The sequence below is a fragment of the Hypomesus transpacificus genome, chromosome 19 (genome assembly GCF_021917145.1).
Source record: "Hypomesus transpacificus isolate Combined female chromosome 19, fHypTra1, whole genome shotgun sequence".
Taxonomy (NCBI): domain Eukaryota; kingdom Metazoa; phylum Chordata; class Actinopteri; order Osmeriformes; family Osmeridae; genus Hypomesus; species Hypomesus transpacificus.
The window spans coordinates 4,814,299-4,829,500 of record NC_061078.1 but is presented as its reverse complement, the minus strand read 5'-3'; the positions used below and the strand labels follow the sequence as shown (position 1 = coordinate 4,829,500).

Genomic DNA, 15,202 nt, shown 5'->3' with positions numbered 1-15,202 from the left:
TACACCGGAAAAAAACCTCTAGCACTCCTGAAACTAGGAACTGTGAGTCTAATGAGTCAAGTCATGCATGCAGGTAGCACAATCTTCATTCAAGGTATGGACAAACAGAATGGATATTTTCGGAGTCTACATCGATGGTGACATATACGTCTGCTTCGGTAGCTCCAAAAGCTCAGTGGATGTAAGACTCTGACAAAAGCTCATGAGTCACATACCCTAGCATAGGTTTACTCCTCACGTCTCAATCCATCTCTCTAATTGAGTTTTCATGTTCGACCCTTGAGTGCACAAAACAGGGTATTTTCTCAGGTAGACTGAGGCATGGTGAGTGCACTCACCATGTGCAACAATGCACAACATGACAGTGATAGCACACGCACTACGGCACTGCACTCCTAGTGCTGGGAATCCAAATCCTGATCCGAATATTGGGTGATTTTCAGCCTAGTGCAGAGTGGGATGTAAAAGAAAAGCCAAAACATTAATCTTATCATCAATGTCATCACTTTTCAGTGACTCTCTTGTGTTTTGATGGGAAAGTCTTTCTGTGCTCCTAGTCTTGGTAATGAACCCGGTTCTTCACTGGCCCAATTACTCCCTAACTTAAAGTTAGCCCCAGTGCTACTGGGTTCTGATGGATGGGCTCCTTGCTCATGGCTACCTCCCCCGCCCACACAAAGAGGACATAATGATGGATGATTGGCAGAGGAGCGCTCTGCTCCACCCCTAGGGAGGGTAAGTAATAGAACAGGGCAAGTGGGCTGGTGCTGAGTGAACAGAACGCCCTCAAGTGCAAAAAATGATTTAATCTCTTATCAGATGGCAGAAACTCTCAAATTAAACAATGTATAGGTTTATCTGTATCTGTACATTATCCCACGACAGATTATGGACCGTGGGAGATTATAACTCCTAAAAGGAAAAAGTAATTACGGTATTTGCTGTGCGGTGTTACCCTTCTAAATCTCAGGATAGAGTGGCTGGTCAAACATACAGACTACACAATAATTTAACTCCACAGCCAAACTAGCTATGCATTATATTCAAACATATTAAACTTCAACCACATGGAATCCACTAAAAATGAGGACATCAATGGTACACTTATACTGTATAACCTGGTCTCAATGCAAATAACTAATTGAGCTGTGTGGTGGCTGATTATGTCATAGTGGCGCTAATGTAATTTCTATGGCAGAGAGGTTTCATCAAGTAATTAACTCTGCCAACTACACTGGAATATGAAGGTTGGGAGAATCTGCTTTTAAGTGGAACTAAATGGCTTAATGTGCCCTCAAAGCCATTTTTATGCACTTAATTCCCATTTACACATCTTCCCTGATCCCTTCACTGGACTGGTGATCATTCTTCGGCTAATCTCCTTTCTAAATGTTGACATGCTCCAGTCTTTTGCGAGACTCAGCTCTATCTTTCCCTCAAAGAGCTTTTGTGGTCACTCACAACATCAGAAGGATCCTTTAGACCCCCGGCGATGCATTACGCACAACGGGCAGATCTTGGTTCATACTACTTAGAACAGAAAGAGTAAGTGCTTTAAACATTAAATTTACATACCAACAGTTTAAATATTGCACCTATTGTCAATACATTGCAAGTGCATGGGGGGCCTTTGAAAATGGAACTCTATACTGGAATGGCACACGTCTGCATCCTGGTGCTGAACTATTCTGAAATCTAAATCCCTATACTTCAGAAAATACCTGTGTACGTACTGTAGTTCAGAGGCTATGTAGTTTGGAGGCTATGTACCGTAGTTCAGAGACTATGTAGTTCAGAGGCTATGTACTGTAGTTCAGAAGCTATCTAGTTCAGAGGCTATGTAGTTCAGAGGCTATGTAGTTCAGAGAATATGAGTCACCGAATAAGACGTAGTCCTGGTGTGGTGCTCAGTGGGGTCCAACTGGCAGAGTCTGCAGTCCCCCCTCCTGATGCCACACCCAACCCACTACAATCAACAGCCACTGAAAATGTTCTTTTGAAGAGGGAGAAAGGAGCAGGTTGCAGAGTGCTTCTTTTTGGGGCTTTTTGGATCACCTCACATGGTTTCCTCTCTGGAACCTGTGGGTGCTTGTTTATCATTGTGGAGCATTTCTCCAAAAACCCAGTCCTACCATCACTCAAGACCAGTGCAAAACACAGCAGGTTCACATGGAAGTAAAAATACAGAGATTTCACCACAACACAAGATCTACAGGGAGGGCTCCAATCTTCACATCCATCACAATGCTTCTTTTATTCGTCACATTTGTACATGAACAGGGGTCAGCGGAGGACAGAAGGTGCCACTGTATCGCTCCAAAGCACTTTGCGACAAACTTTGCATGAATAAAACCTTGGTTGAAGCCATCTATGCTTTCAACTTTCTTTTTTGAGTCTTCAGCTTGAACCAGAATGCAATACTCAACTTGGAATCCCTCGTCATCAGTCCTCTGGGTTTTTGGTTGCCCCTGATCAGAGGGAATGTGATATAAGGTGATATTATGCAGATGCACCATCCAGATATGTGGTGGCAGGCAGGCAGGCAGGCAGGCAGGCAGGCAGGCAGGCAGGCAGGCAGGCAGGCAGGCAGGCAGGCAGGGAGGGAGGGAGGGAGGGAGGGAGGGAGGGAGGGAGGGAGGGAGGGAGGGAGGGAGGGAGGGAGGGAGGGAGGGAGGGAGGGAGGGAGGGAGGGAGGGAGGGAGGGAGGGAGGGAGGGAGGGAGGGAGGGAGGGAGGTCTAGTGGGGAAGATGGACCATGCAGTGCAGTGTGAAAGTCTTCCCTTTGGTGCCTGCACACATTACTCTGTAGCCTCCTCCTGTTCTCCTGCACTCAGAAACCCACCAGAGACTATCCCAGTCTACTGGCTCTGCACACAGGGATCTTGGTTGCCTTTTGAAATGTCTTTGATTCTGTTGCCATAAAAGTGCTCCAACAAGCTCATTGCTTCTTTCCAACACAATATAGACACATAGGCGCAATCAAAAATGAGTCATACTGTGTTGAAATCCATCGTGGGTTAAACAACCCAAGAACAAAGCAACTGAACAACAGTTTTCCAACACTGATGCGTGGAGCGTACCAAAAATACCTGTATAACTGGAAGGGTATTTCAGCAACTGATATAACCTGAAATACATTTTTTATGTTCATTTTCTCCCTGTCTCATGGACTATAGAAAATTGGTAGCCTCTTGGAGCACAGACCCTGGCAGATATTGGTGTCAAATATATGGCCGTGGGACAAGTGAAGTCACAACTCATCACTTTGCACTTCTCTGGGAGAGACAGATCATCCCGTGGCCCTGACACAAACATGAATCTCCTAACCCAAATAAAGACATCACAAACACACCACCTGCTCTAGCCAGGTGCACAGGGACAGATACCGGTAGCTATAGCAATAACTAAGGTTGTTTCATATTCTTTCTTTCTTTTATTCCTTCTTTCTTTCTTTCTTTCTTTATTTCTTTCAGAAGAGGCCATAGTAAACTGTCCTTCGGTTTGAAATCAAAGAACCAGAAAATCACAAAGGAGATTTGATATTTCAAATACAAAAGTTAGCGCCAGATGGGCTCTTTACAGACTATTCTATTGCAGCATTTTAACATAAGGTTAAATGAAGTTAACCAAATCTTCAGAGACCAGTCTTTCCCAAAGGGAGTATGATGGTGATGTGATTTTCCAGGCTCACACCTCCTCTCTCTCCCCTTCAGGATGGGCCTCTAATGCTCTGTCCTCGGACACAAAGCGGAGAAGCACTCAGCCAAGGGATTGGCTGCCCACGCCTTGCCATGTCTGCCCGCATATCTATTGATCAGAGCCTGACTCGGGCTTATTGTGCCCTCTGTGGAAACCTCAAATGAGGCGCTGCACAGATACATTCATCTTCATCCCACGGCAGCATATCTGGGAGGGTCACAAGGACCATTATACAGAGTAAGAAGTAAAGCTGATGCTGCTATCTAGCTACACTATTCTGAAGCTCTAAGGCTGTAGCACACCAAAGCGAAGGTGGATCTTTTTCTTCTCTCAGTAAAACATTATCTTCTCCATACCTTCCAGAAAAAACGAACAAGGCTGTAGAAATTCTGGTGTGAGGGTAGATGGTCTTTGCAGATGCATTAAGGCTGCTGACATGAGATATTGACCATCGCTTTCACAAAAATTCACAAGTCAGCAGATGGTCTTGGGTGTCATAGTAGATGCTAGTGACCTTGCTGTGTTTTGTAGTGGTCAATAGTCACACATTATGCATAGTGTCATGGAGTTCTGATAGTAAACGTTGGATTTTCACTTGTTAGAAGAATTTATTAAACTGTTGCTCATCCCCATTTATCATAATCAATGGGAGGATAGCTGGGCCAGTGGAGCAATTTACAGCTGTGCTGAGCCACAGAGTTGCTGAGTCAGAGGTAACTTTAGAGACAATTATCTAAGGTGTTATTAGACCTGGGGCACAGCCACTGTCAGGGTTCAATGAATCATTCATTTGGACGAGATCTATAGATTTACAACTGGTCAAGGGGTTAACCAATATATCTGTGGAGCCACTGGTTGAGTATGATTTGAGGGTAAGTCTTCAGATCAATATATTGAAAGCGATAGAGTGCAGGTGTGGTGACAGTCACAGCAGAGCTTTGATGTGCTGTCACATGACCTGCTGGAGGACAAAAGCAATCAGTTCCGCAGAACTTATCTTAAACGGTACAGACAAGGTCAAGTAACTAGTTGCAGACTAGTGTGTCAGTGAGTGTAATTTTCTTTAAATGGCAATGCGAGTACAACAGCGTTGGTGTTGACTTACAGGATCAGCGATGACCGAAGAGCAGTGAAGCAAGTAATTATGTGCCACAGGGGGACTACTGGTCCTTCAGTCAAGGGATCGTGTCAAGTGTCTAAACTCCAACATCCACCAGAAGCTGAGGTGAAGTTGAGGATGTGAGATCAAGTTGACAAAGAACCACGTACAAGTCTATGAACAGGTATGAGGTATTATTTGGCCATAGATGAATACTAGATAGTGAACTGAGAAACTGAATAAGGTTTCTTGCCCTTTCAAAAAAGAAAAATTCAAGTAAGCACCGCTCAAAAGTGGTGGTTTTTATTATTTTCTCTTTTTTATGTTCAATCAATCAATCTTTATTTATCAAACACATTTAAAAACAACCATGGCTGACCAAATTGCTGTACAGGAGGAAGTAATCACTGCAGAAAAATAAAGCATGCAACAATGTGGATAAAAGTAGAGTCATCAAAAGATAAAACAGTTCACAATGCATGATGAATGTTAAAAGCCACACATGTTCAATTGGTAGTTGTGTGTGCGAGTATGTAATAAATATGTTACTGTACATCTTATATGGCAGTAGTAACAATATACTTATTTTCCCAATTATTCTGATATTCAAGACTGGTAGCAGGTGCCATTGTACAGGACCATATAAATACATTGGGAGCACACCGTAATAGCCTTCTTATCAGTTTCCAGCTGCATCACTATTGGTCTTTCAATATTCAGTATTCAAGCATACTGTATGGTAGCCGTAAGTGTGTTAACGGAGAGGGTAGGAAGTGCTTAAAACATAATAAAAACCTAACTCACTTTTGGGCATGAAATGATGTGCTTGTGAACATATTTTTCTGGCTCACTACTGTGCAAAGAGAGAGGCAATATCAGTTTTATTCAGCAAACCTCGGATATATATATATTTCTACTCAAGTCTGATACTGATATGCTGATACAACACCCAGTGTGCTATATGGAGCTCCCTCAGAGACTGGCTGCAGCTGTTCTACTGGTGCCTCTTCGAAGATCCGTTTCAGCACCATGCAATGGCCCACATAGACACAACAGTCTAATAAATGAATATCTTCTCACTGGGATTGTGTCTCTAGTACAGTCTGTTCCATTGCTTCAATTGTTGCTCGACCAAAGCAACATGTAGGTACTTTCTTAGGCATGCGCTTCATCTATGATCTGCCAAATCTCTTGAGGGTTCCCTTGCCATCCAACACCAGCAGAGGGAGATGTGCTCAAGAAAGGATGGGGATGGCAGGTCAGGTGGCTGGAGCCCTGGATATCTATCACCCACACCCTGACGTTTGAGACCTAATCCTTTGAAACCTAGAATAGAGGGTGAAATATTAAACTAAAACAGCCAAGGATTATCTACTCTTTAAGTATGTTTTTTCCTTCTGTGCAAGAGAGAATTATTTTCAGTGTAGTATGAGTACTATCAAAAGTAGACTGTTTATGATCTATCTACTATATACTTTTTTTATGGGAAGTTATTTCATGCTTGTGTCACAGATGTTGTCGTGTCCTCAGCAGCACACATTTCCTGCCTCATTTGTCCATACCGGGATTCCAATTAAGGCTACTCCTGACTCGACCACCTCTCGTAACCACCACTCTATCCTGCAACCCCACTGAAAAGGTGTGAGTGGGTGGTATTTATACTGAGGAGTGACTTTCGAATCGGTTTCACTTGGACATAAGGCTCAATTAAGTAACATTAAGGGACAATTGTTTTACAGTGTTACTATAGTGGATTAACATGACAGTCATGAGAGCGACACAGAGACACATTATGAATGTGTGTGTTTCTTCTGAGTGCTGGGATACAGGAAGTGAACTCAGCTGTAACTCATGGATTAGTATTTGTATGATCAAGTATTGTATTTTAGTATTGTTTCTTTGTCCATAATAATGTATTCTATGAATGATGTTACCCAAGGGCTATTGTTTTACATATGCGCTGTGGCTAGGGTTACAGATGCAGGCATCCTCTTTGATCAAAGTCTACAGAGAGCAGCATGGAGGCTCTTGAATCAAAGCCAGTGTACTGTCCAGTGCACCAAGTTGTGAAAAACAGTTAATGTCCTTTGAGTTGAAGGCTAATATCAGGCTCACTGGACAATATAGAACATACACACATGCACGCACAACCATACACACAGGATATTACCAGAGGAGTGTTTTTAGAAAATGTTGAATAAAGTGTGCCTTCTGGCATCCTCCATTATGAGGGGCAATGTTTCAATAAAACGTCATCTTCTGTCTCTCTCATCACCAAGATCATCCATGTGTTTGTTTAAGTAAAGTAGATGATGGACAACATTAATTACATCAAGCAAAACTTGCTCAAGTTATTCAGATTAAATAGTAGGCTAGCCTACTCTCATTTTTATTTAGAATGTTGCTGTTAACTTATAGCTTACAGTACCAACATGTCATAAAATTCTAGTCTCCAGGTAAGAACGTCTTTAGCTTTTGTACAACGACAGGTGTGAGTGATAACTTCAAAGATATCAACTTGGAATTAGGTTTCAAGACAATCTTTGGAAGGTGCACCTGCGCCTTCGACATAGTCAGTACTGTTCTGTGGATTAGGCTATATTAAGCTTTGCTCTACAAGCGGAGACCTTAGAAGCTCGTCTGATACCTGATCGTAGCAGCCTCTCAGTGTCTTGACAAACTTGCATCCATCGAATCCTACTCAGGTCAGAAAAAAGCTGTTGTGAAGGAGGGCATTTTTTGGCATGTTGTCTTGCTATCAACAATTGTTTTTATGTAATTTAAAACTGGATATAAAATTGTACTTTTCCCATGTATTTTTTTCAGCAGATCTGAGGCGTTGGTGTAGCTGCGCCGGTTGCTTGGGTGTAAGAAATAGCTTACCGCTCCTTGGAGACTTCTCGGGGTGTATGAGTCGAGCGCAAACTGCCGGAGTAAAGCGCACCAGACTGCCTGATTGGCCACGCTACTGTAGGCAAGCAGTCCTGTACATCTGTAACAGCGCATCACTCACTTGCGAGTTCTACACGGAACCTCAACCAGGTCAGTTTAAATTTGGATTAGGTGTAAGGTATTGCATTTGGGAGTACAATTGCCTGAATGTCGGTCGTTTAGTTAGTTTGATTTTCAAACCTATCCTTTTCGAAAGAGGCGGGTGCCTTTCCAATAATGCTGAAGATAGGATACTGTGTCTTAACGACTGAAGAGAAGGCATAGCCTACAAGGCTACTCTCCGGCTCTCTTCAGTTTTACGATATTCTGATCCCACTTAAAGGTTTGTTGAGCTTTACTACTGATGCAGAAATTGTTGTGCGTGTTGCCAAGTAGCCGTAACTGTCTACTTGTCTTTATTTTCAGCTGTAATCTATTTGTTGAGTAATTTTGTTTGGGTAGCTGTTTTGGGTGGTAGGCTATCGGTAGATTATAGCCCATACCTAAACTCCGCTTGTCATTCTTCCAATATCAGATGGACACTAACAACATGGCTTACTGGTGCCAATTGTTCATAAAATGTAACGATGTATTTTTGCATTGCTTTCCCACCCTTTTAGCCTGCAATTCAGATTACGAGTTGAATTACAGGGATGAAGTTATTTCAACTATCATAACTATAATGTAGTTATAATATTTGTATTCCTTAGCAACACAATGAAATGCATTAAATAACATCAACCACGGTGATTGATGGCAAGGTGTGCACATAAGGTCCACTTTGGTAAATGTATTTGGCTACTAGATTTTTTAGTGATCCACGCACAACTAATTGCAAAGTGTTAATTTAACACAATAAGTGTTTACAGAGGTAAATTCCATGAGAGTGGACATAAACCCTGAAGGAGAAAAATGAACACTCCATAAAACAAAACAAAATGTGCTGTACTGGCTTATAACCTACAGGTGATAATATTTGAATATTTGTGTTTGTTTGTTGAAGCAGCCTTTCTGCAGTTCACTTAGAGCAGTGGTTCCCAACCCTGGTCCTCAGGGCACACCTGTCCTGCATATTTTAGATGTTCCCCTGCTCGAACACACTGGTTTCAAATGAATGGGTCATTATCTCTGCAGAAGCCTGCTTATGACTATTTCTTTGAATCAAGCAGGAAACATCTCAAACATGCAGGACAGGGGTGTCCTGAGGACCAGGGTTGGGAACCACTTACATAGAGAATGTATTTGACAATTAACAGTGTATTGAGAATCTTTAACCCATCTTTAAACTCCAAGTAAAGTCGGTTACATATGACTTGTAGTAGAGAAGGGTTAAAGAGTCTCCCACAATCCACTCATCGTGTTCTTGTTAAAGGTACAATTGGTAAAAAAAAAAAAACAGCAACACAGACAACTCGTTTTCAGTTTAAATTTCAAATAATTTGGTGGCCCACTACTTTCCAACCAATCATGTTCCAGCAGTCCTTTTCCACCTTCGATGAGACAGACTTTCCTCCATGGCTTATTTTGTGAAACCACTGTCATTCAAACTCAGAATTTGGGGTGCTGTTTCTCATATTTGAATTTATTTCATAATGTTGCCTAACACAGCTTTAAAGGATAACAGACTCACAAAGGCAACAAATTGGAACCGGAAAAGCACTGGGATTGTGTCTAACACACCGGGGTACTGTCTAATGCACCAGGATATCGTCTAGCATTATTGTCTAATGCTTGCAAAATGAAAAGGTTTTGGTTCTGTGCTCATGCAATTAATCTGGAAGTTGGCGAGACAAAGTAATTTATCTGATAGTTAAACAATTAAATACAAGGCCTCAGATCATGCCTTTACATTTACATGTATTCATTTAGCAGACGCTCTTATCCAGAGCGACTAACAGTAAGTATAGAGACATTCCCCCCGACGCAAGTAGGGTGAAGTGCCATGCCCAAGGACACAACATCTTTGGCACGGCCAGAAATCGAACTAAGCAACCTTCTGATTAATAGCCCGATTCCCTTACCTGTATGTAGACTTTTCCTAATACATTCAAATAATACGAATTGACCTAAACTGTCTGACAATGTACGACAAACTTTCTGACAATCAAAAAATTAAACAATGACATTGTGAATAGTACATACTTAAAACATGAACAGTTCCATAAACCTTTGCGTTACTAATGCAGAACTAGCAACGAACAGAGCGCTCCCACTACAATAGTATGTTCTTCTCTTTGGTTGCTACACTGTGTTTCTTTAGGGGCGAAATATATGGGTATTGGTAGGAGTAATAGTGTGGTAATGAGTGTTGAAAATATGTCCAGGCCTACATTCTGAATTCCCCCAAATACGTTCAATTCACAGACATTTTTATCCAGGTGCCAAAGCTATTCTATCAAATGAGACGAGAGTAAAGCCTTCTTTAGTGTGGTATCAAAAAGGAATGACCTCAGTGTGGTCTCGAGCCATAGCCAAGCTTAGCCATGTACGGAGTGTGGTCGAAGACACTGTGCTGGTACTGGGAGGCTCAGAGGCTGGCAGAGGACCAATGGAGCTGGAACATAGCAGTCCAGATGGCTCCGGGGTGTGCAACGGTGCCTCTGAACTGAGGAAGAGATCGCTCCAAGCCCAGCTGGAATGAAGGGATGTCTTACTGCCGCTGTGTGTGCATGAGCAAGAAAGAGAGTGCGTGCATGTACGTGTCTTTGTGTGCATCCTTTATCGAGCATTCCCTTATTCTTTTAATTAGTAACTGGTTAGGCCTTTCGGGATTTAGTTCAAGTAACGTTGAATTTAGTTAAGGCAGGTTTCCACTTTTATAAATTATTTATTTGTTTGAATAAGTCTAATGAGTTGAATACATTTTTTGTGTTGAACAGACTCTGTCCTTGGATAGACACTGTGGGAGGCTGCGCTGTGGATGATGGTGTACTGCTGTAGCTACGTGACCCCAGAGTGTGGGATATGCTGTTGGTATTCACTCCCCTGCTTGATTGAGAACAATCCTGTGTGCAGAGGTAGAGGCTTGTGTGACAACTGCCAGGTCCTTCTTTTTTTGTTGAACGAAAGACACCTGAGGACCATTGAGGGAACATAACAACATAATAATCCACACACACAGTCACACACATACTGTATACTATATGGCCAATGGTATGTGGACATTGCTCAGGATATCAACTCCTGCTTGTTGTACCTCTCATTCTAAAATGACAGTTATTAAAGTGGAATTGGATCCAATATGGTTACTATAACTGCCTTCACTTTTATGAGAAGGCCAGTGCTTTCCAGTTGACATTGGAAGATTGATGCAGGATTTGCTTCCATTCACCAAGAGCAGTACGGACGTTGGGAACCGATGTGGGGTGAATACACCTGTTGGTCTGTTGTCAGATGGCGTTCATTAGTCTCACTTTTCGCATGAGGGTGATATCAAGCCAAAACAGGAAAGGACCTTTCCCAAAAGGCTACAGAGTTTGAAGCATAGAATTATTGATATTTCCACCAATAGACCTAAAGAAAAACAGCCTCTGTCGTTAATTGACTTGATAATGCCCCCATGTACAAAGTGAGGTCCATACAGAGATATGTTTAGTTACGTTTGGTGTGGAAAACCTTGACATGCCTGCACAGACCCCTGAACTAAACTCCATCAAACACATTGGGGAAATGATAAATACATTCTAATGCCATCTGCAAGCCAGGTCTAATCACCCAACATCAGTGCCCAACCTCCTGCACTTGTGGCTGAATGGGCACAAATTCTGAATGGACATTCCAAAATCTTGTAAACAGCCATCCCTGAAGAGTGGCAGTTGTTATAGCTGCAAAAAAAGTATACAGTCATATTAAGGCCCATAGTTTTAGAATGGGATGTCCGAAAATCTCATACTGTAAACTGTAGGTGTGATGGTCAGGTGTCCACATACCATATAATACATATTGCCTAAGGTCTATATTTAAGTAAAAAATACAAACTGCCTTCAGAGATCACCTTGCTTTGCCATCTCAGTTTGGACTTTGCCATCTCCACTCCTCACTAGAGAGAAACTGACACAATTTGTAGGTGAGAATGTTTGGCCTGTTGTTGATCTGACGGGTTTTGACTGAAAACAATCTGAATATAGGTTTCACGAATGTTTGTGAATATTCAACTGATGCTTTCGGGAAAAATTTCGGGAAAAATGAATAATGGTTGAGTACTTAACGTATCCTGTGGGGAAATTAGCATACTTCTGTATTTTGTTGGACGGCTTACAAGACAGGGTGCCTGTCTGTAGAGGTCAGCACTTTGGTTGAGCATCTCTACAGGTGTTTCTGTATACGGACACAAGCGTTCCAGGACCACGAGCATGCAGCCCTCCTCACGAGTATGTGAGGAATACATGACAGCCTGGGGCATCACCCAGGAAGTGCTTTAAGCCCATAACCTCTAATGGGAACAAAAGGTCACCCCTTAATTATTCATTGGGGGTGTCAAACAATCCTCACCGCCTGGTATTTAGAGGGGAGAGCGTATTCATTGAATAATGCAGAGGGAGGATTCTCTTTCCTCCAAAAGCAGCACAGTCCAGTTGGGATGTTTTCGATGGGCTATTCATGATGTTAGAGATGCTTGAACCCCCCATACCCACCCCCCACTCCCTAACCACAAATACTCACACACACGAACAGCGTCATTTCAGGCTGACCTTCTCTGTCACTCGTGGTGGAACTCAGATGGCACATAAGGTGACCGTGACTCATGTTGCCACATTTCTGAAGTACTGCTACATAAGGAGGAAGTTACACTCCTGGGAGCACTCTTACAGTCTGTTTTTTTTCTCCTCCCTAAATTATGCCAGTGCCTGTTTACCAAGTGAGAAGCGCAGGTTGCTGTCGCAATGTATTAGAACAGATATCTCCCCCCACAACGAATCATTATGACGCTCACTCGAAGGTGTATGTTTTGATAGACTTGCTTTGTCAATTGCACTTAAGCAGCTATCTTAAGGCATAAAGGGGTGTTTGTTGCAGCTGAAGAGGCAAAAGGAAATATTAATGCTATAAATGCATTAAAGTGAAGTATGGTGTAATGTGAGTCTCTTCCGTAGGAGGATTAGAAAGAGACAGCAGGGAGGATTCTGACGAGTCTGGGTGGGAGTCTGAGAATGTGCTCTTTGTTGGGCATGAGAGAGAAATACAGAGAGGTGGAGGGAGGGGGCTGGAGCATGTGTGGGAGATAGAGAAAGAGGACGACAGAGAGCGAGAGAGAGCAAGAGAGAGAGAAACCACCCCCAGTCTGTCATCTCTGATCATGGCGAGATGCACATGGAGAGATACGTGACTGAGGCTGCAGAAGTGAGGCGGCAGCACAGGGATTTTAATTTTTGCATGAACCAATAATCATGCTAGTATCAATGCATGTTAATTACAAGGTTAATCTGTTCATCAGGATAATACCATTTTCAATAGTACTGACTTTCCCTTACAGCAAATATCTGTGCTCTCCCTCTTGCCCCAGTAATTATTGTAAAAGAAAACATGATCAATACTACTCTATGATTATGTATTGACAATGCACTTAAGTCTTCAGCAGGGGTGAGTTATAGCCGCATTATTGAATACTTTCGCCTTATCAGTCGGGTTTGTAGGGCTGTCATTGGCAGTCAGTGAAGACATCTTATTGATGCCACTCAAGCTGTACGAGCTCACTAGAGCAAGGTTCACAGATGGAAGATGAAGTGGCATTTCAAAAAGGGACAGTGCTTTGGAGTGCTTTTACAGCGCATTCTGTAGATGCGTAAACGCTATGAAAAAGTTTACCTTAACCATTGGATTCATCTATCAAATCAATAGTTGATGAGATGATAAACAAAAGTGTATGTGATTTCAGGACGCTGACTGAAAAATGACACTGGACTTTTTTTTTACGTCAGTATTTCTTTTTCAAAGATAATGTCCTTATTCACTGAGTTTGAAGTTGCCATTTATGCAAATGTTTCTTGAACCTATGTCTCTACATGACTAGTAAGTTATGTGGACAGTACTGCACTTGCCAGATAATATCCTCCTCTTCCATTTTGTGTTAGATCTTCTTCAGAATTGCTACAGATGATCTTCAGAGCGAGCCTCACAAAAATTATCATTTGGATTTTTGATTTTCGAAATCGTTTGTTAGTTACAGACAATCAAATTGAGCAACTGATCCGGAAAAAGGGAATTGAGGTCATATCTTAGCCAATCTTTGATGCATCGACTCCAAACTTGGTGTATGGACTCAGGACCCTCTGTCATAAACCCGTGTCATAGATACGCAGAAGTATGAGAATGTGTTGGCAGAGCGGACGCCATGCCGACTGCTGAGTCTTCTGCGTCTTTGTTAGGCTGTCACTCATAATTCCCGCCTCTGAGTTGAAGCCACGCCCCCTACGCAAAATCGGGGCCGAAAGTCTGAAACTGCAAAAAAAAAAAAATGCAACAAAAAAAAAACTACTGAAACTCAAAAGAATAAAAAATACAAGACGTAAAAAAAAGTTTTGAATCTTAAAACATGAAACGTGAAACTATGTGAAAATATGAAAGTGAAAAACGAAAATTAATAACTTATTCAACATTATTGAAAATGTTATCGAAATTGTATTCAACCTGAAAAAGAAATTGGTACACTTATTTTTTCTTTTAATACATTGTTTTATTTTTCAAGTTTTCGAATAAAACGTACATTTTCAATGTCAAGCTTTAGTTTTTCGACTAAAGATTTTTTTTTCGAATTACCAAAACATTTGGCCCTGATTTAGATCCATAAATTACAAGTTTACAAAATTACACGTCAACTAATGGTTGCTTTCCAGGAATAAGTAACCAGATAATGGGACAAGTTGACCAACAACCTACACAAATGTTCTTTGCTGTCTTAAACCAATGTAAAAACACACTGAACGGTTGATATCAGTAAACACCAGGAGACTATGGGTAGCTGGGGTGGCCGCAAGCACACCCTCACAATTTCCCCAGAAATGGTATGCTCAACCGGCTTTACCGGTTTGGCCACCTCTTTGCTGCTTGCAGCTATATTTACATTTAAATTTACATTTATTCATTTAGCAGACGCTTTTATCCGAAGCGACTTCCAAGAGAGAGCTTTACAAAGTGCATAGGTCACTGATAATAACAACAAGATAGCCCCAAAGCATTGCAGGTAGCCAAAAACAGAAGTACACATTGTGAACAACCAAAAAATAAGTGCTAAAGGGAAGAAACCATAAGAGCATGTAGTTAAGCAAATTACAATTACACAACATGAATCTCTAAGTGCAAGTGTACCTATAGGAAAGCAATAAAAATTGGATTAAATATAATACAACAGTTTAAATCAGCTACCACTAACCAACAAGAGCAACAGTCTAAGTAATATTTCAGTTTGAAGTTGCCTACCACTAGCCTGGCTCTGCCCTCCTACGTACTTCCGCTCAATTTGGATTTTGCTTCTGT

At 41.8% G+C, this 15,202-nt stretch overlaps 1 protein-coding gene across 4 annotated transcripts in view; it reads left to right on the top strand.

Moving 5' to 3' along the window:
* Window positions 1-7,434: 7,434 nt before the first annotated feature.
* Window positions 7,435-15,202, top strand: part of LOC124481421 (carbohydrate sulfotransferase 8-like) — a 96,018-nt gene continuing 88,250 nt past the window's right edge. Inside the window, exons 1-3 of one of the 4 annotated variants that reach the window (XM_047041253.1) lie at window positions 7,435-7,503; window positions 7,628-8,072; window positions 10,609-10,746. The gene's annotated coding sequence lies outside the window, so the exon portion shown is untranslated. Of the gene's footprint in view, window positions 7,504-7,624; window positions 8,073-10,608; window positions 10,747-15,202 lie in introns of all 4 variants that reach the window. The other 3 variants (XM_047041254.1, XM_047041251.1, XM_047041252.1) reach the window with 3 other exon arrangements.